We start from the raw sequence: 24,509 nt of genomic DNA, 5'->3' as shown, positions 1-24,509 counted from the left end.
CTTGCTACCTGCCTCTCTGAAATCTAGATGCAGCCTTCCATCCCTACTGCGTGCCCCTCTTGGGTAGTAAATCTTTTTTTGTGCTGAGAATTTGGTGTCCAGGTGAGTCTTATACTGATTCTAAGCTCCCCCTTAAATGTCTCTATTAAAACTATCTTGATTATTTGTTTCATAGCCAAGGAGTTACCTCTCTTCTCTCTCTCTCTCTCTCTCTCTCTCTCTCTCTCTCTCTCTCTCTCTCTCTCTCTCTGTGTGTGTGTGTGTGTGTGTGTGTGTGTGTGTGTGTGTGTTTGGTGTGTGTAGAATATCTTCTTAGAGACCATGTTGATGTGTGATCTGTGGTTCTACCTGAAGGCATGTGGATTGATGTGCATAGCTGCGCTATAGCCAGAAATCATGTAAAGGCCCAAAATCCATGTTGCCACTGACTATAAATGTCAAGAAAACTTCTTTTTTTCAGTGGTATCAATGACTGCAGAGTTACAGTTGAGAATAAGACATGGAAGGTTTCTGTATCACTCCCGCTACCCCCCAAGGGAAACAGTCTAGACAGAAATCCATTGAAGAAAACTCTTAAAAATTGTGATAGGGTTGCTGAAGTATAGTTCTTCATAGTTGATGGCTTCTGGCAGGGTTGCGGGTTGGGAAGGATTCAGTTTTCTTTAAGGGGTTGACCACTGCGAGTTTGACCATGCTCCAATGAGTCTATAAGTAACACAGACTGGACTTAGTATTTTTTCCTTTCTTCTTCTTCTTTTGTTATGGGGGAGTTCACAAGAATTGGGGGGTGGACCTAAGAGGACTGAGAAGTAACTGTGAATGGGATGCATTATGTAAATTTTCCAAATAATCAATAAAAGTACATATTAAAAAAAGAAAAACGGAGGGAGAGCTAAACCCTCAGAGAGGCAGACACGCCTGGGAAACCAGAAGAGACTGCACTCTGCACACACATCTCGGACACCAGAGGAAAACACCAAAATCCATCTGGAACCCTGGTGCACTGAAGCTCCCGGAAACGGCGGCACAGATCTTCCTGGTTGCTGCCGCTGCAGAGAGCTCTTGGGCAGCACCCCGCGAACAAACTTGAGCCTCGGGACCACAGGTAAGACCAACTTTTCTGTTGGTGGGATTGCAGACTGGTACAACCATTCTGGAAATTAGTCTGGAGGTTCCTCAGAAAATTGGACATTGAACTGCCTGAGGATCCAGCTATACCTCTCTTGGGCATATACCCAAAAGATGCCCCAACATATAAAAAAGACACGTGCTCCACTATGTTCATCGCAGCCTTATTTATAATAGCCAGAAGCTGGAAAGAACCCAGATGCCCTTCAACAGAGGAATGGATACAGAAAATGTGGTACATCTACACAATGGAATATTACTCAGCTATCAAAAACAATGACTTTATGAAATTCGTAGGCAAATGGTTGGAACTGGAAAATATCATCCTGAGTGAGCTAACCCAATCACAGAAAGACATACCTGGTATGCACTCATTGATAGTGGCTATTAGCCCAAATGCTTGAATTACCCTAGATGCCTAGAACAAATGAAACTCAAGACGGATGATCAAAATGTGAATGTTTCACGCCTTCTTTAAAAGGGGAACAAGAATACCCTTGGCAGGGAAGAGAGAGGCAAAGATTAAAACAGAGACTGAAGTAACACCCATTCAGAGCCTGCCCCACATGTGGCCCATACATATATAGCCACCCAATTAGACAAGATGGATGAAGCAAAGAAGTGCAGACCGACAGGAGCCGGATGTAGATCGCTCCTGAGAGACACAGCCAGAATACAGCAAATACAGAGGCGAATGCCAGCAGCAAACCACTGAACTGAGAATAGAACCCCCGTTGAAGGAATCAGAGAAAGAACTGGAAGAGCTTGAAGGGGCTCGAGACCCCATATGTACAACAATGCCATGCAACCAGAGCTTCCAGGGACTAAGCCACTACCTAAAGACTATACATGGACTGACCCTGGACTCTGACCTCATAGGTAGCAATGAATATCCTAGTAAGAGCACCAGTGGAAGGGGAAGCCCTGGGTCCTGCTAAGACTGAACCCCCAGTGAACTAGACTGGTGGGGGGAGGGCGGCAATGGGGGGAGGGTTGGGAGGGGAACACCCATAAGGAAGGGGAGGGGGGAGGGGGATGTTTGCCCGGAAACCGGGAAAGGGAATAACACTCGAAATGTATATAAGAAATACTCAAGTTAATAAAAAACAAAAACAAAAAAAGAAGAAACATCAAAGTTAAACAAATAATTTTAATTGAATCAATAAAGTCACATTTGTGACCCTTTTCTACTTAAAAAAAAAAAAAACAAAAACAAAAAAACCCGACAAACTTTTTAGTTTTAGAAAAAAAAAGAGTGAAAGTTAGGTGAATGCTTCTTACTTTTCAGAAATTTTTATACTGGACACAATGTTTAATTTATAGTCAAAATTTACAATGCCTTTGCTAGTCAGAGGTCAGTGTAGTATACTTCAGTCTTACCTCATTTCTACATGTCACTTTCTTGTATAGATTCTGTTTTTTAAGTTTTTGAAAGCACCACAAATGTGTTCAAATAGATTATCCCAGAACTTCATTATGTAAAACAGAAGTAGCTTGAGTTCAATACTCATTAGCCATGGGATCCTGTCTCTGAAGTCAGTATAAAAATTTTTATCTTACAGACTGTTTGTAGGATTAACTCAAATAATCTAGGTAAAGCTTTGAACTCCCCACTGGACACACAACAGATCCTCCCAAAGGCTTGACGACTCCTCTCCTGCTGCCTCTTTCTTCTCTAGTCATATCCCTGGCCCCCACTTGCACTAGTGAGATACAGGGGATGACATCAGGGGACAACTTTCTCCCTGACCTGTGGTTGGAGAGGCCCTTTGCATCCCAGACATGTAGTGTGAAACAGAGTTTGATAATACAAAGTTTGTAATGCTGGAGAAAACTGCATCCATCATTGCACACAATGGTGAGGGTTCCAACTTTATGATAAAAAATAGGCTACATCAGTGTTTTTTTTTAATGAGATGCTGGTAAATATTTAGAACTCAGGATTTCAGAAGCAAGTTTGAAAGTGTCACATGGACCAAATGAAACAAATTTTACCCCTGCCTGCCTTCTCAGAGGTGCTTCTTTGATAGCAGCATATGTTATGGGTTCTGAAGAAAATCTCTCATAGTTCGGTACATGAGTCAGGTTCAATATATATTTGCTGACTCAAGGAAATGGTCCATAATTTTTTGTACTGTTATAGGATGAGAAAAATTTTCTAGGTGAGGTTCTTTGGCTGTGCTTTTCTTTGTTAGATTCTTGTTGAACTCAAACGTGTGTTTTAGTAGGTAGGTATGGGGGTAAGGAGGCAGTTATGGGAATGAGAGAGAACCTACGTTCTGTGTAATAAATAACACAGAACAGTAAAATAAGTAGGTAGTAATTCTTTTTCCTTTGGAGAAATATGATTACAGGAAATTAATGCAATTAAAATAAGAAAACCTAGCTTTCAATAGTGATTAAAAATGGAACAATCTCATTGAAGGTTTTGGTCATAATTCTGGGTTTCATGTTTTCTTTTCCAATATTGTAATTTTATAATACATCAGTAGATTGCATAAATCCAAATCTTTACCCAAGTAATGCAGAGCATAGACTGATAAATCATTTTGCGTGTGTATGTTGAAATCATTGTCATTTTAAAGAAAATGAGGAACCCATTCAAATACATTTCGAAGTGATCTATGTGTTCATAACAATGTGTGCTCTTCCTCCAATCAGACCACACATCACCTTTCTACAATCTCCCTATGTTCTGTCTACTCTCCTGTTCCAAGTCTTTATGCCAGGAGTTTCTCTGCCCAAGTCTTTTCTGCTGCCCTCTGCCAAGGTCTTCTGGGGTCTTACTCTTCTCATTTACTTCTGTTTGCTTCCTTGAACCACCACACCAGCTTTCCAGGTGTTTGGGAAAAGCATTACTCTGGATCAGTCCTGGTTTTGCTGGAGGTAGTACCTTATTAGTTTGTTAAATCCATTGGGAAGCTTAGAAAAGACCCAGAAGCTCCGTTTTAGTTCCCCCAAATCATACCAGTTTGCTAAAGGAGTTCTGGAGGCCAAATTCTGCATTTCCTGAAATTAAGTGTTTCCAGTGTTTCCTCTGACAATGTTTTATAATTTTCTTACCTTGACCTCAAAATTTTTAAGACTTTGTTCAAGGAACACATGTAACCAAGGATGTTTTTTTGCTACCAATAATGTTTTTGTTTAACTTGGAGAAAGTGTCAATGTGCTAAACTGACATGACCAATTGTGAATATAAGGACTTTGTATTTGATTGTATGTATTTGTTTTAGCCAAATACATGATGTATAAACACAGTCACCAAACCCAGACACTATTGTGGATGCCAAAAAGTGCATGCTGACAGGAGCCTGATATAGCTGTCACCTGAGAGGCTCTGCCAAAACCTGACAAATACAGATGTTCATGCTCGAAACCAACCACTGAACTGAGAATGGGAATCCCAATGGAGGAGTTAAAAAAAGGACTGAAGGAGCTGAAGGGTTTTGCAACCCCATAAGGGTTGTAAGAACAACAATATCAACTAACCAGAACCCTCAGAGTTCCCAGGGACTAAACCACCAACAAACAGTACACACAGAGGGACCCATGACTCCAGTCACATATGTAACAGAGGATGGTCTTGTTGGGCATCAATGAGAGGAGAGGCCCTTGGCCCTGTGAAGGATTGATGCTCCAGTGTATGATTAATACCAGGGAGGGAGGGAGGGAGGGAGCGAGGGAGGGAGGGATTGCGTGGGTAGGTGGGGAGCACCCTCACAGAAGCAAGGGGAGGGGGATGGAATAGGGAATTGCTGGAGGGGAAAAGGGAAAAGGAATAACACTTGAAATGTAAATAAAGAAAATATTCAATAAAGGGCATCTTGTTGTTCAAAGAGCTCTCGGAGCCCAGAAGGATCAGAATTCCAGGTTAGAAAAACCATTTAAACTAAGCAAAGAAGTTTTCGGATGTGGAATTCTGTCTATATATGGTGAGATTTAGAAGGGCAACAGAGATTTGATCCACCCCCTAATTCAGCCTCGATTAGCTAATGCCAGCTGCTGTTAACATATCTTTTCTTTCTCATTCATACTTCTACACCATACTTGAAATTTCTTTTTATAGAGGTTAAGTTAGTGGGGAGAAATTCCTGAAATACCAATTTGCATGGATAATTAATAACATGAATGTAATGTTTGTTCTTCTTCAAAGTTAGCAAATAATTGATGATAATCTCAATCTAATCCTAGAGAGGCTCCAAAATATGCTAAATGTCAAGGAATGAACTATTAAGAAAAGACAAATGCCAGGTCTTTTTTCCCTACCATTTTCACTAAAAGATGGTTTTATCAGCTGCTTTTCCCAGTAGGGGAAATCCTTCATTACACAAGCTGTGTTTATTACTAAGAACTGACCTTTCTAGGCTTGAAGATTTGAAGACGGAAAGGAACTCAACTCCTCCTGGTGTTTATGGAGAGCCAGGTTGAAATTCTGCATGGTTGGAAGAGGGAACACACTGCACAATCAATCAGAAGCTGAAGTTGAGAAATACACAGCTGTGAGAGGAGAGAAAGGGAGACGTTGCAGACGTGCAGGCGGCTTTGCAGATGGAATCATGTAACACTAGAGCACACCGTGTAGTTTTCAGATTTTAGCACCAAGGAGTATGGAGAAAAGTTAGCAGGGGATGGTGGTGTTGGGGAGAAATCAAGCATTTGTCATGCTGCATAGTGGTAGACCAGGGAGTGAGAGAGAGAGCAAGTCAACAGAAAAAGCAACAGAGTCTACATTTCAGGTATTTGGTTAACCAGGATGGCAGATGTGGAGCAAGTCATTGCCAAAGAGGAAAAAATTTTCCACACATTTCTATTTTAGAAAATACTGCAAGCTAGAAGTTTTTCTTTTAAATATGGTCTTAATGCTAGAGTAGTCTTATATTTGCAAAAATTACAAAGGTAGAACTTATGTGTCCCAATTTTATTATTAATATTTCATATTTATAGGAGGTACCTGCCACGATGAACTGGTATTGACCTATTATCATGAGCTGAAGTTGACATTTCACTAAGGTTTTCTAAGATATTCTTTTTTTCTGTCCCAGTACTCCACCCAGAGGTAACAGGATGTTAGTTGCTATGAATTGTTTCATCTTCTTGGTTTGTGAGAGTTTCTCAGACTTTGATTGTTACTATCTTAACTATGCTTTTTCCTCCTCCTCCTTGTCTTCTCTCCTCCTTTTTTTATTCTTCTTTCTCCTCCTTCTCTCCCCCTACCCCTTGGGTGTTGGTGTTGGTGGTGGTGGTGGTGGTGGTGGTGGTGGTGGTGGTGGTGGTGGTGGTGGTGGTGGTGGTGTGTGTGTGATCACCAGCCTGCCAAGGCACATGTGTGGCAGTGAGAGGACAATTAGTGAGAGTCAATTCTCTCCTTCCACTACACTGGTCTCAAGTATTGATCTTTTACCTGCTGAGGCATCACTCTCACCTTCGATGGCTTTGAGGTATACTTAGTCTGATGCATGTTTGGCAGAATGTTTTTCTCATGATTAATTTAGTCTCTTGGTATCTTCTCATTTTTGTTCTTTCTGGGCTTTAATGCTGGGCATGAACTAACAGGCCTAGCATTTTATGTGAGTGCTGAGCATTTAAACTTAGATCCTCCTGCTTGAAGAACAAGTGCTCTTACCCACTGAGCTATCTCTCTAGTCTCTGGACTAGGAATAATTAACTCATGATGATTTTAGAGATGAAAAGGTTTTCAGCAACACTTCTACACAGGCATGTGCAGCCATCTACTCCTTGATTGCCCTTTATTCTCTCAACCAGGGTCTCTTTCTCTCTTCTTATTTGTCTCTCTCCTACTTTTAAGCCTTGTTGCTTTTAGTTCCACATTTGAGAGAAAAGGTGATATTTGTCTAAATCTGGTAGGCTTTGCTGAATTTGAAGACCTTCAGTTCCAATCTTTTCCTGGAAATAACATTATTATCTTTATTGTTTCAATTTCTTAATACTCCATTGGGTATATATACCATAGTTTCCTTTACTCATCTTCTGGTATTCACTCAGGCTTGCTCATTACCTTGGCTATTATGAGCATGCTGTGATAAACATGGATGTGCCAGGATGTCTACTCTTTGCTGCCTTTGATTGTTTTTAGGTATACAATCAGCAGTGGTACATCTTGGTCAGAGGTAGTGGTATTCTTTTTTTTTTTCCCAGAGCTGGGGACCGAACCCAGGGCCTTGCGCTTGCTAGGCAAGCGCTCTACAGACACTGAGCTAAATCCCCAACCCCGGTAGTAGTATTCTTAATCCCTTTGAAGGGTCTCTATACTACTTTCCATGGGGCCAGATTGGCAGGTTATGTTGAGTCAGCATTATACAAGGTTACCTTTCTCCTGCACACACAGCAGTCTCTGTTATTTTTTAAAATTATTCACTCAGACTGAATTGGGCTAGAATTTAGCTTTGACTTCTGTCTCCCTTTCATTTTGATGGCGAAGGATAATGAGCATCTCCCCATAAATGTATTGACCATTTATAGTTCTCCTTTTGGGAAATTGGAAAGAAACTTAAAATAATCCCCAAATAATGAAAGAAAAACAAACATCAAACAAACACCAAAATAGATCCAGATGTGGAGGCACACATCTGTAATCTTAATATGCAGGAGGCAGAGGCAGGAGGATTGCTTGAAGTTCCAGGCTAGTGCAGGCTACATAATGAGAACCTCGTTTTATAAAACCAACAGAACAAAAGAAGAAAACAAAACCCAACAGGGCTGCCAATTGATTTTTTAAATAAAGAATTAGATAATAAATATTTCAGAGTTGGAGGCATCTTTGTCCCTATTCTGAAGCTCAAGCACAAAATCAGTCAAATAAATATGAGTAGGAGTGGCTGTCTCTAATAAAACTTTATAAATAAACAGTATTTATGGACCATACTTATCACCCTCCAGTAGTCCTACTGAAAATCAAAGAGGAAATACTATGTATGTAGCCTATACTTGATGAATGAATCTACTTGTGGTGGGGATAGAAAATGAGCAAAATTTGTAGAAAAGTGAACTGAAACATGGGAAAATTCAAACATTAGGTGATATGCTTTAAAAATATAATCTGTCTGTGTGGATATGCACAAGCACATAAGAGTGCAATGGCACACATGTGGCAGCTGGAGGACAATTTGTGGGAGGGGTTTTCTTTTCTACCATGTGGGACCTGGGACTAGAATTCAGATTGTCAGTCTTTGCAGCAAGTGTCTTTACTCTTGGACCCATGTCATCAGGAGAATTTAAAAGCTGGTGACCTCTTTCTTCTTTTCTAGTGGGAGGACTGGATCAATGTGTCTGAGCTAAGAAACCATAGGTCCTATGGTCACATGACTTTCACTTGTCAATAAGTAGAAGTAGTATGTGCATGCAATATTTGATTTATTTTTCCCCCAGGTAGAGGTTATTGATATCTGTATTTTTTAAAAGTTATTTTGTGCATAAAGATTTGGTTGAGAATGCACTGGTCAAATATTATATTTGCTGCCAAGGCAAGAATTTTTAACATGGGCTAAAATAGGAATGGGAGTATTTTATACATGTATAATTAAATGTAAAATTTGCGTGCATATATGTCTATTGGCCAGGGTTGTCATTAGTGTCCCAAAGAACTATGTTCCATTTACTAGTTAGTAATGGGTCTAGTTAAATGTATTGGAAAAATATGAAGTAAATAACAGTGTTATAGACAAGATGGAGATTTATCTCTCATGTAGAAAAGCCAGGCAACTCAGAGTTGATGTTTCTGTATATTAATTCATGCTAAACATATAGCTTTCATACTCAAGGCTAACTAAGGGTCAGCATGGATACTCTTAGTCTCCCCACTTACAAGGCAAAATGTTTTCTTCAGCCTTCTATTACACTAGCTCTCTGCTTTCAAAATATTCCACAAATTCAACACATGAGAGTTACTGGCAAATCCTGGCTGCAAAGGAGTCATAGATTTTTAATTGTGTATAACTTGTAAAAATGAAGAGCTAAGTCATCTGGGCAGGATACATGCCAGAAGTTTTAGCACTCAGAAGTCTACTTTCACTAGGTAGAGTTAAGGTGTCAGCATAGCTGGTTCCTCTGCAACTTTGAGGAAAGACTTCATTCCCTCGCTTGATTTGGTTTCCAGTACCCAGCTGTAGTTTTTGGCTCGTGAACCCTTTATTTATCTTCAAAGTATAAAACACTATACTTGATGTTGGCCCCATGTTGCCTTTGCCTTTGCCTCTGACTTCACAGATATACTTTCTAAGGACAGGAGTCACATTAATGGCACAGGAGTCTGTCAGTACTGCAAACTCTTTAACCTACTAACATTTTCAAACTTCATTTTTATATACTCCTTTGTTTCTGTGGTATAATACTATCCCAGATAGGCTTGTGTCCTATTCCATAAACTTCCAGGTTTGGGGATAAGACATGATCAAAGTGGTGATATTTTACATTGTAGAAACCACTCTGTCCACATTTCACACATGGTTGCTCATGAATAATAGAAGGAAAAGCCTCTATAAAGAGACTAGAGAAATTACTGTTAAATCAATGCATGTTTGTGGTCGAATTGAATGGACACGAAGGAAGTAGATCCCTTTTTGGCTTCTGCTCAGGGAACACTAAACCCAACTATTTCTATATTCAGCAAATATTTATTCAGCAACCATTGTGCATGAGGCACTGTTGTATTCTTTTTTCTGAACATTCCTTTTTTGGCTCATAATGAAAGCCATATTTAATTCAAAGTTCTGTGTCTTAAACCAGAGGCTCAGTTTAGAACTTTCTCATCAAGCCATTTTAGTTTGCAAGGGCTAATATCAAGAGTAGAGTTTTATACTTTGAAGATAAATGAAGGGTCCATGAGCCAAAGAATACAGCTGGGTACTGGAAATTAAAAGAAGCAGGGGAATGGATCCTTTCAACTAATTTCAGTTGCTGAATCTTATTGATCTAACCTCCAAAATATTTCTTATACTTACTTCATTCATCTAAGCCAAGACCCAAGGTCAAACCACCATTTATTTATTTATTTATTTATTTATTTATTTATTTATTTATTTATTTATTTAATCAATCTCAGCGTGCGGTTCCAGCTGGCCTTGAAAATCACCATCCTGTGCCTCAGCCTTTGAGTGCTGGGATTATAGACACTTACCCTGAGAGTTTTCACTTCCCAGGGGTTTCTGGGTCACATTTCTGTTGGCTGGGTCACACTTGGAGGGGCACAATAAGAGACTTGGAGCCACCAGTTCATTGTCAGACAATTCCATGCCTTTTATGGGAGGAGGTATTTTGTTCAGCTTCATGGTTCCTCATGGAGTGAGTTTGAGTGCATCCAGGAAGTGACCCCTTAGATACTGTGCTGCCTTCCGTGGTTGGTCATTTTTCTGGGTTGTGCTCAGTTCTCTTCCAAACAATTTTCACCATGCAGAGTTAGCTTTCAGAAAACACTTACTTCAGAACACTTCTTTAGGTTTCTTTGCTCTTAAGGCAAAATTAAAAGTTTCACTTGTTAAAAGGGGCTCTGATTACTTCTCTAGTCTTGTCTAGTCTTTCTCTTTAGTCTCTTGAAAGCAAATGCTAGATCTCACTTGGTTTAGCATCTTCACATGCTATGTCCTCTGCCCAGAAGAGTCTTCTGCTATTAGACCCCTTGATTGGTGTCAGGGAAGCCTCTATAAATACCCCAGATCAAGGGAATGTAGGGGGACCAGGAATTTGATGATTTAATTGCAGCTTCTTCCTCTTTATCACCGTACATTTAGAATCCAAATATCTTTTCAACTGTCATACCCCAGGGCCTTATATTATGCTTCTTACATCTTGGGGACATATAAAGTAATTGGTGAATTGGTGGTAGAAATTGTTGTTGGTATCTGCAAAAAACATATGAAACAGTCTAAAGCAAGACTCAGAATTCTTATTTTTTCATGAAGCAGCATCAGGTGATGGAGGATGATGAACCACTGTCACTTCTGAAGTTGGTTTCAAGCCAGGTCAGCAGTTTTCAAACTTTAATGTGTCTCAGAGTCACTTGGATGGCTTGTTAAAGCACAGTTGCATGGTCTCATTTTTAGTTTGTTTTTTTATGCCTTGTGGTGTCTGAGAATTTTCATTTCCCAAGGGTTTCTAGGTCACACTTCTATTGACTGGGTCACACTTGGAGAAGTACGAGAACAGACTCCAAGCCACCAGATCATTGACAGACAATTCCATCCCTTTTCTGGGAGGAAGTATTTTTGCTCAGTTTCCTGGTTCTTCATGGAGTGAGTTTGAATGCACCCAGGAGGTGACCCATATTAAGGTATTTTTCTCCAGGTCCACACAACCTTCTTTTTTCTAGAGGACAGCCAATGACTATAGTAATGAATCAGGAACAGCGAAAACCAACGTGAAAATCTGCTGAGTTAAGACTGGTACCCAGAAATTCAGCATGTTGGGCTTCAAATTAATTTCTAGTCATGAAGAGGTAAGTCAGATTATGTATATGTCGAACAGTGTGTATGCAGACTATCGTCAGACTTTATCCCATTTGTGAAGCTCTGTGTACAAAGTCTTGAATGTGTGGAGGTATATGGCTTGCTGCTTGAGTTTCACTGCACACAATTTAGTTCTGTGGAGCCACATTTCACTTTGTAACTGAGCACCTGAGTAAATGTGTTTTTGCATCAAGCTAAACAAGCAAACAAAAACACCTCCGGGCTAAATGGAATTGAATGCCTGCTATCCTTCAGGGCTGTGAACCCAATAAAGCTCCCACTTGCCATTGCATACATCCAAACAGCAAGGTGCAAATCAACCATCACACAATTCTCTGCCTGGGGAGCTGTGTGCATTCCTGCATGAGCAGAAGTGAGTTGCAAGCAAAACCGAGACAGCTGCTATTCCAAAGCTACAAATCTCTTAGGAAAGCAAGAGAAGAAACTGGCTGTTAAAATAGAACTAGCAAAAAGGAAACAGGTGCACAAATAATCATTGATTATTAGCTATGGAAGAGAGAGTTGGGGCTCATGGATATAAACCCCAGGGAGGCAAAGTCACCTGCCAAAACCATTGAACTAAATGGGGGAGACTCAGAACTGGAATCCAGGTCTTCTATCTCCCGGGCAGATGCTATGCTCATGCTACCTTATACTTAGTGATTAAACTCTTATGCCCAAATTATGTTCAAGATCAGTGTCAAGTCAGATGTAGACTATCCCTGTTTAAGAGTTATCTCTTCTCTTGGGACAAAGGATACCTATGTTGTCCTGGTTGAAGAAAGCAGGGGGACCCATGGTGCCCTCAGTTCTACTTCCTCAACTATACTTTGGAAATCAGATTTTAGGCGTGTATCAGCACAGACAGTGAATGTTGGTGCTGAAATTACTTTTCCCACTCCAATTCTTATCTCTATGCTCATGGATCTTTGATTAATGTTCAAATTCAGCATATAGACTCATTTCAAACATTTTAATCCAAATCCTTTAGTTGTAAGGATGAGACATTCCAAACTGGCACATATAAAAGGAGATTATTAAAAAATATAACAATTAATGTCATGGATGTTAATATAGTTATTAATGTCATGGACAAAGAATGATGTGCACCAAGCCTATGGGAGATGGGAATGAAAGAATTCCCAGAAGACCTTACAGTTAGTTAGTCAGCCAATGGATATTTACCAAATATCAGTTATAGACTAAGTATTTGGGGATATACAGTAAAAAATGTCAAAGTTATTGTCTTAAAGAGAGCTAATATTTCAATGGGAGAACCAGACATCAAACATTCAAATGGAGTAATACAATGATTTTAAACACTAGAAAATGCTAGAAAGTTAGATAGAGAAATGTAGAAAAGTAGTGATAAGGTAGGGGCTTTCCTTGGGTGAGGTGGTCAGGAAGGGTTCACATTCAGTTAAGAGAAGAAGGTAAGCACATGGGCAGCTAGAGAAGATACACCAAGTAGATGAAATTGTTAACTGAATTGCTGTGAGGCTGAGCTGGTGTTAAACACACAAAGGATAGAGATGAGTCTGGTACAGTTCCAATGCAGAACTAAGTTGTGCAGATGGACATAATCCAAAGTATAAGAGGAGAGCAGATGACACAGGCTATCCTGGGTCTTTTGAGTTTTTATTTCCATTTGATGTGGTAATTTGCCCAACAGGATACATGGCAAATATGTTAACTGACTTTTATTGTTATGGTTTTAAGACTCTTGTAATCATTTGGTGGGAGTGACTATTGGATGAGGGTGAAGGGGTAAGGCCTGTTTGGGTTTGGAATGCATCTGAGGGGTGAGTTCATATGACTTGCTGTTGGATTAGGTATGGAACGGGAAGGAAGGAGAGGAATTAGGGAGGTCTTGTAAAGTTTTGTTCCTGAGCAGTTGGGGAGATATTGGTTCTATTTATTGAAAAAAAGTAGATTAGGAAGGTATGGGCTAGGGCAAGAGAAGGATAAGAAAATTAGTAAATAGCTATGAGGAGTTGTTGACTATGGGCACATTTAAACCGAAGGCTCATGAGTAAGTTACCAGAATGTGTTTGAAACCAAGGGGTTAGAGGAAGCTATCTAGAATAGCATCCAAAGCTGAATACCATGACGAAATGTCAGCCTAGGAGACAAAGAAGGAGTCTCAAGAAAGGGGAAGGAAGAAATATTGGCTTTGCCAGTGCCGCTGAGAGGCCAGGTACCTGAGGATATTTGCCATCATTGGTGAATTTCTTAAGAGCAGTTCCAGTGAGGCACAGGGGTCAAAACCCTTTGGATTGAGGAGAAAATAGGACTCAGAAGAGTAGAGATAGAGGGGACAGATAAGTCTACAGAAGAGCTTAAAGGACAGACTGGCAGTCACTGGAGATGAGTATGTGGGCTGCAGGAGGGCTGACCTGGCCAGGTTTACACAACAATCTGTGTAGTTCAGTAGAAGAGCAAACACAGGAGAGAAAGAAGTTCACTGCAGAAATTCAGATTTAAAGAAACTGAGTGGTTGGCATCTGTAATTCAGAGGGAAATGAGAGCATTCTTATCTTAACGTACATTTCTCTGCGGAGTATGAGGTGAACAACTCAGCCCTTCCTTTGTCTTCCCATTCTGCAGATTAGAGAGATGGTACTTCATTGTCTTGGAACTTTAGTCTGCACCTAGTATAGGACCATCTCCGATCTACAGTGTATGCAATTCTATGGCTTCAGGGACAAACATGAGCGAGCAGTGGTTCTTAGTGACTCTTAGATATGAATTCTTTATTTTTTTTAAAAAAGATTAATTTATTTTATGTCTGAGTAGACTGGTGCTGTCTTCAGACACACCAGAAGAGGGCATCAGATCCCATTACAGATGGTTGTGAGCCACCATGTGGTTGCTGGGAATTGTCATGGGTGTTGTAAAGAATTATCTCAGACATGGTGGCTTAAACCAGTGTGAATCTGGGGGCTGGATAGGTGGCTCAGTAGGTAAGAGTGCTTGTTGCTCTTCTGTAGGACCTGAGTTCAGTTCACAATACTTGTATCAGGTAACTCACAACTACCTGTAAGTCTAGTTCCAGGGAATCTGACACCTTTTTCTGGCCTTACACATTGACATAGTTGCATATATGCACAAGTCAAAAAAGAAAAACAAAGGAAATTGTTTCTGTCACAGTTCTGGAGGTTAGGAGTCAAAGGTGTTAACATAGGCATATTATCTTCTGATTGTCCTGGAGATGATTAGTTTTTTACTTATTTTTAACTTTGAGGAGCTGTCAGCATACCTTGACCAGCATCCATTTGCATGTGCTTGCTGTGGATCTCTCTTGTATGTTGGAACCCCACAATCCTGTCTTTGCCTCTACCATATAAAGGTGTATATAGTTGCATCTAGGGTCACTAATCCAATCCAGAGGGGTCTTCCAAATCTTTAACAGCATCTTTTGCCACACAAAGTAATATTTTCCATATAGGACAATGATCCCAGGTTCTAAAGATTGGGATGTAGAACTATATTTCTTTTCTGGGACTACCATTCAGCCAATCATAGCCAGATATTTGAAAACCTGAAGATATTTTTTCTATAGCTTTTTCTTTGTTATACATTTCTTAAAGAAAAAAATGAATGAAAGATGCAACTATTGAGTTAAGATTTTGGTTAAATCAATCTCTGAATAACTATCTCATCAAAAACATTCATGGTAACTTAGGTGTATCAATTGCTAGTCCTACTGAGAAATAGACCAGATTGCACCATTTTATTATGTGATTAAAGAATTCATTTGAATCAACTCTGTTTCTTTCTGCTGAAAGACATAGACAGGAAGCAACAGATAAATGGAACAGAAATGGCTATATTAGTAATTTCCCATCTAATCTAGGATTTGTGAAGTGTGGTCAAACAACTTATGAAAGAAAATATCTGCTTTTACCTTGTTGCCCTTTCTGTCAATCAAAAACACAAAAAATGTATAAAAATAGAATGTAGCTTCTAGGCTTAGGAGAGGATAAGAAAAAATATCTGCAGCATTATTAAAGCTGTTGGCTATTTCCTTTGTCACGTCTTGCTTCCTAGGCTGGGGAAAGTGCTGTCCTTGTGTGGATCTTCCAGAAGGAAATCCTCCTTTTGGATAGTGAAGTTTACCAGAGCTTTCCCCCTCCAGTTATTCAACCCTAATCTCGACTATTCATTAGAAAGGTGGAATTTGTTAATGTTTGTTAATAACGTCCTATTTAGTGGATTTTTAAAAATGTGTCATTATCTCCTATGAGAAGTACTGTCCTCATGGTTGTGTCTCTTCACAAGTTGACTTTAGGTGAAGGCCGCCTTCTTTATTTTGTATTCTATGGGGTGTTTCATGGTATCCAAGATAGTGAAACCTGCCTCTCCTAGCCCAGTTATCACCTTGAAGGTGGGGATAGCTGTAGCATTGCCTGGAGGAGAAATGCATAAAGAGATTGGGAAAGCTTCTGCCGGCTTTTCAGCTGGCCGAGGAGCTCCAGGTTTATTTCTACTTTTATAGTAGTTGCTAGATTTGCTGCCTGGGGGCTGTGGTCCATATCCCAAACCACCTTCCTTTCTGTTTAGAGCCAGTCATAAACAGCTTTCTGTGAAGCTATTTGGGATGGATTAGACAGAAGCTAATCTACTCCTCACAGTGACAGGTGGAAAAGATTGTATTTGAAAAAAACAACAGAGACTTCAAGCTTCCAAAGTAGATCCCCTGAGAGGGCAGATGATCTTAGCATTTAGATAAACAATTGCATATTCTATGTCCTATCTTCAGACTTGAATGGTCCCTTTCATAAACCTAGGTGACAATGACATTATGTATAACCAAGTTTTTTTTTTTTTAATTTTTGCTTTCTTTTCTCCAGCAGAGTTGTATAACATGGCTGTCTGCTACACTTTAAAAAGACCTTATCTTACCTTTCTTGCAATATCATCACTGCTCAGCTTTTTTATTTCCCAGAAACATTCCTTGTTTTTCTCTTTGAAACCATTTTCCGTATCTTTACTTATGTTCATGGTTTTTCCCCTAAGGCTTTTCCTTGCCTATAAATGCTTACACAGGTAGAACAACTGAAACGCCCGTGACATCCCAACCTGATAACTCCTTGGTTAGTAGAGAAACGTTATGTTTGACATTGCTACTTTCATTCTTTGCTTAAATCGAATATTGAAGAGAATGGCTGGTGTTTTACGATAGATAGTTTTGTTCCAAGTTTACAAGGCTACGAGGAGCCTAAATATATATATATATATATATATATATATATATATATATATATATATATATATATATATATATATATATATATATATATTAACTTGAGTATTTCTTATTTACATCTCGAATGTTATTCCTTTTCCCGGTTTCCGGGCAAACATCCCCCTAATCCCTCCCTCTCCACTTCTTGATGGGTGTTCCCCTCCCCACCCTTCCCCCATTGCCGCCCTCCCCCCAACAATCACGTTCACTGGGGGTTCAGCCTTGGCAGGACAAGGGCTTCCCCTTCCACTGGTGATCTTACTAGGATATTCAATGCTACCTATGAGGTCAGAGTCCAGGGTCAGTCCATGTATAGTCTTTAGGTAGTGTCTTAGTCCCTGGAAGCTCTGGTTGCTTGGCATTGCTGTTCATAAGGGGTCTCGAGCCCCTTCAATCTCTTCCAGTTCTTTCTCTGATTCCTTCAACGGGGGTCCTGTTCTCAGTTCAGTGGTTTGCTGCTGGCATTCGCCTCTGTATTTGCTGTATTCTGGCTGTGTCTCTCAGGAGAGATCTACATCCGGCTCCTGTCGGCCTGCACTTCTTTGCTTCATCCATCTTGTCTAATTGGGTGGCTGTATATGTATGGGCCACATGTGGGGCAGGCTCTGAATGGGTGTTTCTTCTGTCTCTGTTTTAATCTTTGTCTCTCTATTCCCTGCCAAGGGTATTCTTGTTCCCCTTTTAAAGAAGGCGTGAAACATTCACATTTTGCTCATCCGTCTTGAGTTTCATTTGTTCTAGGCATCTAGGGTAATTCAAGCATTTGGGCTAATAGCCACTTATCAATGAGTGCATAGCATGTGTGTTTTTCTGTGATTGGGTTACCTCACTCAGGATGATATTTTCCAGTTCCAACCATTTGCCTATGAATTTCATAAAGTCATTGTTGGAAGTTTTTTTTTCTGTTATAGTTTTATTTATACAGTCCATGTATAGTCTTTAGGTAGTGGCTTAGTCCCTGGAAGCTCTAGTTGCTTGGCATTGTTGTTCATAAGGGGTCTCGAGCCCCTTCAAGCTAAATATTTTTTTAACAATTATTTTGAGTGCGTTTCTCAGTAAGATTAACAGGTACATTGATAAAGCAGATTGCTTTGTGCAGTGTAGGTGGCCCCACCCAGTCTGCTGAGGGACTAGATAGAATAGAAAAACAAACAATTCTCACTATTTCCCTGACCATCTTTAGGCCGAGATGACTATCTTCCCTTCCCTTTGGATGCAGAATTGGACTGGATAAGAACTTTACTACTGACTCACCTGAGTCTCTCTCTCTCATGAGCCACAGAACAGGAGACCACACAGTTTCTAGGATTCCAAGAGACAATTCATTAGAGTGTGTTCTCTTCTCCCTGCCTTTATTCACAGACACAGAGAAACACATGCATGTCATCGTAGGGAAATAAATAAGTCAGAGACATACATTGTGTCTGACAGAGTAAGCTCCCAAAGACTTCTAGGGTCATTCCAGTAGTAAACAGAAATCAACTTTGAGGAACTTCTTTTGGCCAAAATAATTTTTGAACAGAAAAATAAAAGCCTGCCATAGGTAGGAACAATAAAACCCAACAAGTTTACAATTTAAAACCGATGACGGTGTACCGTATCGGCATTCTTTCTGGGTTACCAAGCACAACTTATTCATCATAATTAAAGGAAAAGTCACCTCTCCTATAAACCAAATTTTGCACAACTGTATTTCTCTCTCCCAAAATTTTATGTTAAACCATGCAGCACAAATAATATATTCGTAACTTGGTAAGTGGCAGACGAAACTTGTTGCTACATAGGAAAATGGGCCCCATACAGAAATGGGGGTAGCCCCTTAGCAGATGTAAAGAAGGATTTTCAAAATCTGAGCTGCTATCATATGATATCGGTAGGATTTAAGGGAGAGGAGCCCTGCTCTGGAGTAGTGTTATTGGGAAGTGGGGACAATTGTTCTTTTGCTTAATTAATAAATCTCATAGGGTAGTCTGAGCAAAGCTAAAATGACAATTGCAGAAGTATCTGCCTTCACTCATCTAGAAAAGAACGCTGCTTGATACTGAAGTCTGTAATGTGACATTATTTTTGCCTTCAGACTGGACAATATTATGAAATGGCATTGTTTTCATTTTATTTCCTCAAAATCTCAAGGTGAATTGATATTCTGTGGGTTGCTTGTGTCTAATGAGAGAATTCTGTAGCCTGGGTGCGAATGCTAATCTGGCTTCCAGAGGCTGGGTGATGTTATTTCTCAGAGATTATATAGAAAGGACTATTTTCTTTCTTGTCCATTTTGTTTTGTGTTTAAAATAGAAGGATACCAGAAGATAAAAGTAGAAGAAGTGAAAGATTTGGGTATTTTAATTTTAAATCTTACTGAAATCGTGGATGTGGTAAATGCAAATGGTGAAGCCATGGATCATGTGTTGAAGGGATACTTTCTTAGGGGTTTCTGAGGCTGACCTCACCATATATCCAATCATACTGAAAGAGGGACAATCATAATATTGATTTATGTGTTGATCATAGCACCACTTCAGTGTTATCCTTTTTTAAAACAATATTTATTTTATTTGAAATATGTTTCTTATTGAACATAAAAGTCACCAATATAATGTATTTTGATTACATTTTACCTACCCCAATCTCCTCTCAGATTTTCCCATCTCCATACAATGCTTGCCCTTTCGTTCTCTCTCTTTTTAGAAGACAAATGGGCAAACAAACAGATAGAAAAAAACCAAACAAAACAGGAGAAAAAAGAAAAACATAAACACATACATACATATACACAATACATACATACACATACATATACACAATACACACACACACACACACACACACACACACACACACACACACACACCATAAAACCACAGAGTCAGAAACCATAACATACTTGCAAAAGACTAGTAAGGCAAAGGCAAAGAATTCTCAAACAAAGCAGTGTGTTACAAGAATTCTACAGAAATACTATTGAGGTCATTTGTGTTGGCTATCTACTGCTGGGCATGGGGCCTGCTCTTAAGTGTAGCTTGTACACATAGTGAGACTCCGAGACTCCACTGGGGGAAATTCTCCCTTTGCAAGTGGGTGTCAATTGGAGATAGCTTCCTGGCTTGGAATGGGACCCGATGTCCACTTCCCCTTCTCACTACCGAGACTCCGTCTGGCTTGAACCTGTACAGGAACTGTGCATGATGCCACAGTCTCTGTGAGGTCATATGGGTGAAATCAATATTCTTGCTAAAATATTTGAATTTTAATAGTGAATACTCTACCAGCTTATAGAAAAATTGAACTATAACATAATCATAAATAATACCATGACTATATAATCAATTATATTTAGAATCTTTTGCAATTAAATGACATAAAACAGTATATACAATGTGGGAATTTTATTGATTTTTTTAAATTTAAATATGCCATGCTAAAACTTCTCTCTCTCTCTCTTAGATATAGAGACAAAGAAGGAGGGAATAGAATTAGGTTACTTCAATGGTTGATTGTAAATTGTGTCGGTTGTGAATTTGTACAATGGATGTTTTCAAATGTTTTTAACTTTTAAGAGAAGAATTCTTGAAGAGCATGCCGGGGAGTGTAGGGAGAGGTGCATCCAGACAGAGTATTTAAGGACAGCCTTGGATCAGCTACCATGGAGGCTGAGGTACAGGGGACAGATGAAGCCAGGCTCTAAAGTGGGCACACCCTGGGCATAGAGCATTGGCAGCCAGGTACTCAGATGACCCTAAAAGCTTTCCCATAAGCAAGGTAGCATTCATGTACATCACTCTGGGTATGCCACTGATGAAAGAGATCATTACTTCTTCCAAGGCCATCATCCCTCCAGTTATCCCAGTACAGGTAGACCAGGATGTAGACTAAGCAAGTTTTGGGACATGCAGAATAGGGTAAACCTTCTTGGGGGAGATCTCAGAGCATATTGAGGAAATGTTTCCTCCAGCTTTATTTTTGCTAAGCTGTACCTAGAATAGATCTGATATCTGAGACCAGAGTCCCGGGTGTTAAACCCAGGTTTTGTAATCATACAGTCTCTGGTTGCCTATTAGAACTATGGGATGAACTACATATTCTGTATTGTTAGAAGTTTAAGATTGGTATGGTGACGAACTTACAAGAGAAATTAAAATAATGGGCAATAAGTATGGTGGAGTGCACAAAGAACTCTCAAAAACTATAAATTCACAACTAGAGTAAAGAGAAATGGAATATGAAGAATGTTACAATTTCAAGTACTTCTTAAAAGAAAAAAATGTGAAAAGGGAGGAAATGATGATGATTTGTATGAACAAATGAAGACTAACTTAAGAGGCAGGAAGAGACAATATGAAATATCAGTGCTATAATTAAGAAGTTGTAGTCAACACGAAATGTCCCCCAGGATTCTAAATATGACCTTAAAGACTTTAAACAATAACGTGACATGGGTGAATTAATCATCACTATAAATTTCACATTTCATCAATATTGCATTAATTTGTGTTTTATGTATGTAATATCTTTATCTACTTATCTATCTACCATCTGTCTGTCTGTCTGTCTATCTATCTATTTATCTATCTATCTATGTATCTATCATCTATCATTTTACTATGTATTTGTTTGTCACTAAAGGTTTTAAGGTCTACATTCAGAAATGTTTTGGTTGACAATTTCATTATCCTGCAAACACTGAAATGTTCTACTTACAGAACTAGTACATGTACTGCAACACTGGTCAGTAACACGTGTGGGACTATGATTGGATACACATGTATGCAACAGTTGTTGACCATGCTATTGTTACAGAGTATTTTATTGCATTATTTGGTGCTAAACAAGTTATCTCATTCAACAATGGAATTGTGACCCTTAGCGGCTAAAATTATTTACAATAAATCTTGATATATGTTTTATGGAAAAAGGAGATGAATTCTTAAGTATTTAGGAATAGAATTATGTGATGTTTGGTAATAGCACCAGGAAAAAGAATAAAGGTTGATACTAAAACTGCAGAATGTCACTAATGCTGAAAGCTGGGGAGAACTCATGCTGGCTCTCCTTTGTGCTTAAGGTGTGTTTGAGAAGCTCTCTTGTCACTTCATGTGGTTGATTATCCTTTTGTCTCCTCAGCAGGTAGAGCATCATTGGCTATTATTTGATATTAAATGGGGAACAGAGTTATTGGCTTTTTTCCCTAAATTCTTAAACAGAATTAGGTCTTTTTTTCCTGAAAATCCATTCTTCAATCCCAGATATTGTTTCCATGCAATCTCGACTTCATACAACCTTTGTAAAATAAGAGGTTCTTGAAATGATAAAAATTCCCAATTGTTAAAGATATAAGATGATCTATCTCCTTCTGTACTGATTTCCACAGTTTTATGTTTACCAAAAATAAGGGGCTACTTAATAAATAACTGATAGCATTATATCACATACTACAATTAATTCTTATATGCTAGCCGTTATTCTTAATATTTCAAGAATAAGATGATAGTTAGGTGATCACTAATATTACTTTAGAATTTCTACAGAATTAAACATTTTGTTCCATTTCCCACTGAGAAGCAAATGTATTACAAAAGTTCAAATTTTAAAACTGCCTGTGGAGCCGGGATAATAGTCTTTGCCTAAAAATGGATGAAATCTGAAAGCTAAAACCAAACAAGCATTAGCGTGCTCTCTCTCTCTCTCTCTCTCTCTCTCTCTCTCTCTCTCTCTCTCTCTCTCTCTCTCTGTCTCTGCCTCTGACTATTTTCAGCCTTTGCCTTGTTCCCAGGGATCAAGGAGTGTAACTTTGTTGTCCATTTTCCCACACTAAATGCATATCTGTCTTCTCTTTTAGTTATGACACAGAGTCTCATTTTAAAGTCTTACTGATTCATAGAACCTTCCTGTGTGAAGTACTGTTTGTATGTGCTCTTATCAGAGGAGGTTCCTGAAGAATTCTGGTGATTCTCTAATGCACATTGAACACACAGTGATGTCCTGTGCTGACTTGCTGCTTTGTGGGCTATCACTTTGAATTTCCCCGAGAACCTTTATAGACTGAACGTTTATGTGATCCCCAAGCTTGCTTCTATGACAAGATTTTTATTTACTTGTCAATAGAAATTTTAATAAATGTCACGTTATGATTTGAAGAAGATCCATGATACCCTTTAGATTCTTTTATTTAAAAGTTATGCTGATGACAGCAAATGGGAGATTGCTCATCCTTGGTAAGGACAGGTAAGTACCAGTGCCAGTGGCAATCAGAGTCTTTAAATAGTTCCACTGATTTATAGGGCTATTATTCTGCCTTCCATTCCTCCCATATATGGACCAACTTGATATTTTAGGAGGTTCTGGAAAAGCAATAATCAAACAAGGCCACTTGATCCCAGTTAGGTAAGGGCACAGAAACAAAAAGGAGGAATGGTCAACTCTTTCCACCTCTGAATCAAGGAATGAGTAGGTTTTACAAAGAGGGAAAAACAAGGTGATGTTCAATATGAGTCTTAGAAGAGTGGAAAATCATAGACTAGTCTAAACAGTGACAGAGATGAAGAAAACTTCAGCGATTTAAAACAACTACGTACATATGGTGAACTCCAAGTAGTTGCTTCTTGCTAGACTGTGTGTTTACAAGTGTGAACACACAAGCATGCACATGTGTCACGGAGGGCAAAATAGAGATGATAATCTTAAAGAATGTCTAATAAATTTTAGGGGTAGTTCTGATGCTAAGGTCCTATTCACCAATTGGTTTTTCGTCTGTCAGTAAAGAAGCTATGGGCCTATTGCTGGATGGAAGGAATAGGCGGGGCTCCCAGGTCCCTGGAGACAAACAGACATGCAAGGAAAGAAGAGAAGAGTTTGCCATGCTTTTAATGGAGAAGAGTTGACCAACCTTGAAATCTTGAAATGGAGTGGCCTGTGTGGCCACCTATAGGGACTAGATGCAACTGTGCAACTAAAGTTTAGGCCAGATGGAGAGGTGTGGTATTGTTAAGGGCACAGTAACTGCAGGAGTTTAATAATGCCCAGCAATTGTGGCAAGACGGCAGGTTGAAAATGAACAGTGTGTGTGTGTGTGTGTCTGTGTCTTTTATCTTTGGATTCAAGGGAAACTGGGCTGGGGCTGGTAGCATGGGACATTTCTGGAGCTTAGGTGGTGAAAGCTACTCACAACAGCAAATGATTATGATGATGTGTACAAACATGGGATAAGATATATTTTCATTTGTTTATTAGGAAAAATAGAACCTTATTCTGGAGATGTTAGAGAAATTATAAATCTTGTTTTGTCTATATCATGAGCTTTCACCGATAGCCCAAACATTCATTTAAAAAGCTCAGATTATCTTTGGTGATTGTACAGTTTTCAAAGTCATTAGGAGTATTTGTATGTTCTTAATCACATTTCTTTGTGTATGAGGATGAATGTCTGTTTCATTTCTTTTTTCCCACCTGGATTTTAAAAAAATAGCATTTAAAACCTTTTTGAGATTATAATATATTTCTATTATTCCTCCCTTCCCTTCCCCCTTTCAGCCTTCTCCCCTGTACCCCCTTGTTCTCTTTCAGATTAATGGTCTCTTCATTGTTGTTTTATATGTATGTATAATATGATGTATGTATGTGTATGTATGTATGTGTGTGTATATATGTATGTAATAGGTTGTTTATATAATGATAGTTAT

The sequence above is a fragment of the Rattus norvegicus genome, chromosome 2 (assembly GCF_021556685.1).
Source record: "Rattus norvegicus strain SHRSP/BbbUtx chromosome 2, alternate assembly SHRSP_T2T, whole genome shotgun sequence".
Taxonomy (NCBI): domain Eukaryota; kingdom Metazoa; phylum Chordata; class Mammalia; order Rodentia; family Muridae; genus Rattus; species Rattus norvegicus.
The sequence above is the reverse complement of the archived record's forward strand: the minus strand, read 5'-3'. Positions refer to the sequence as shown.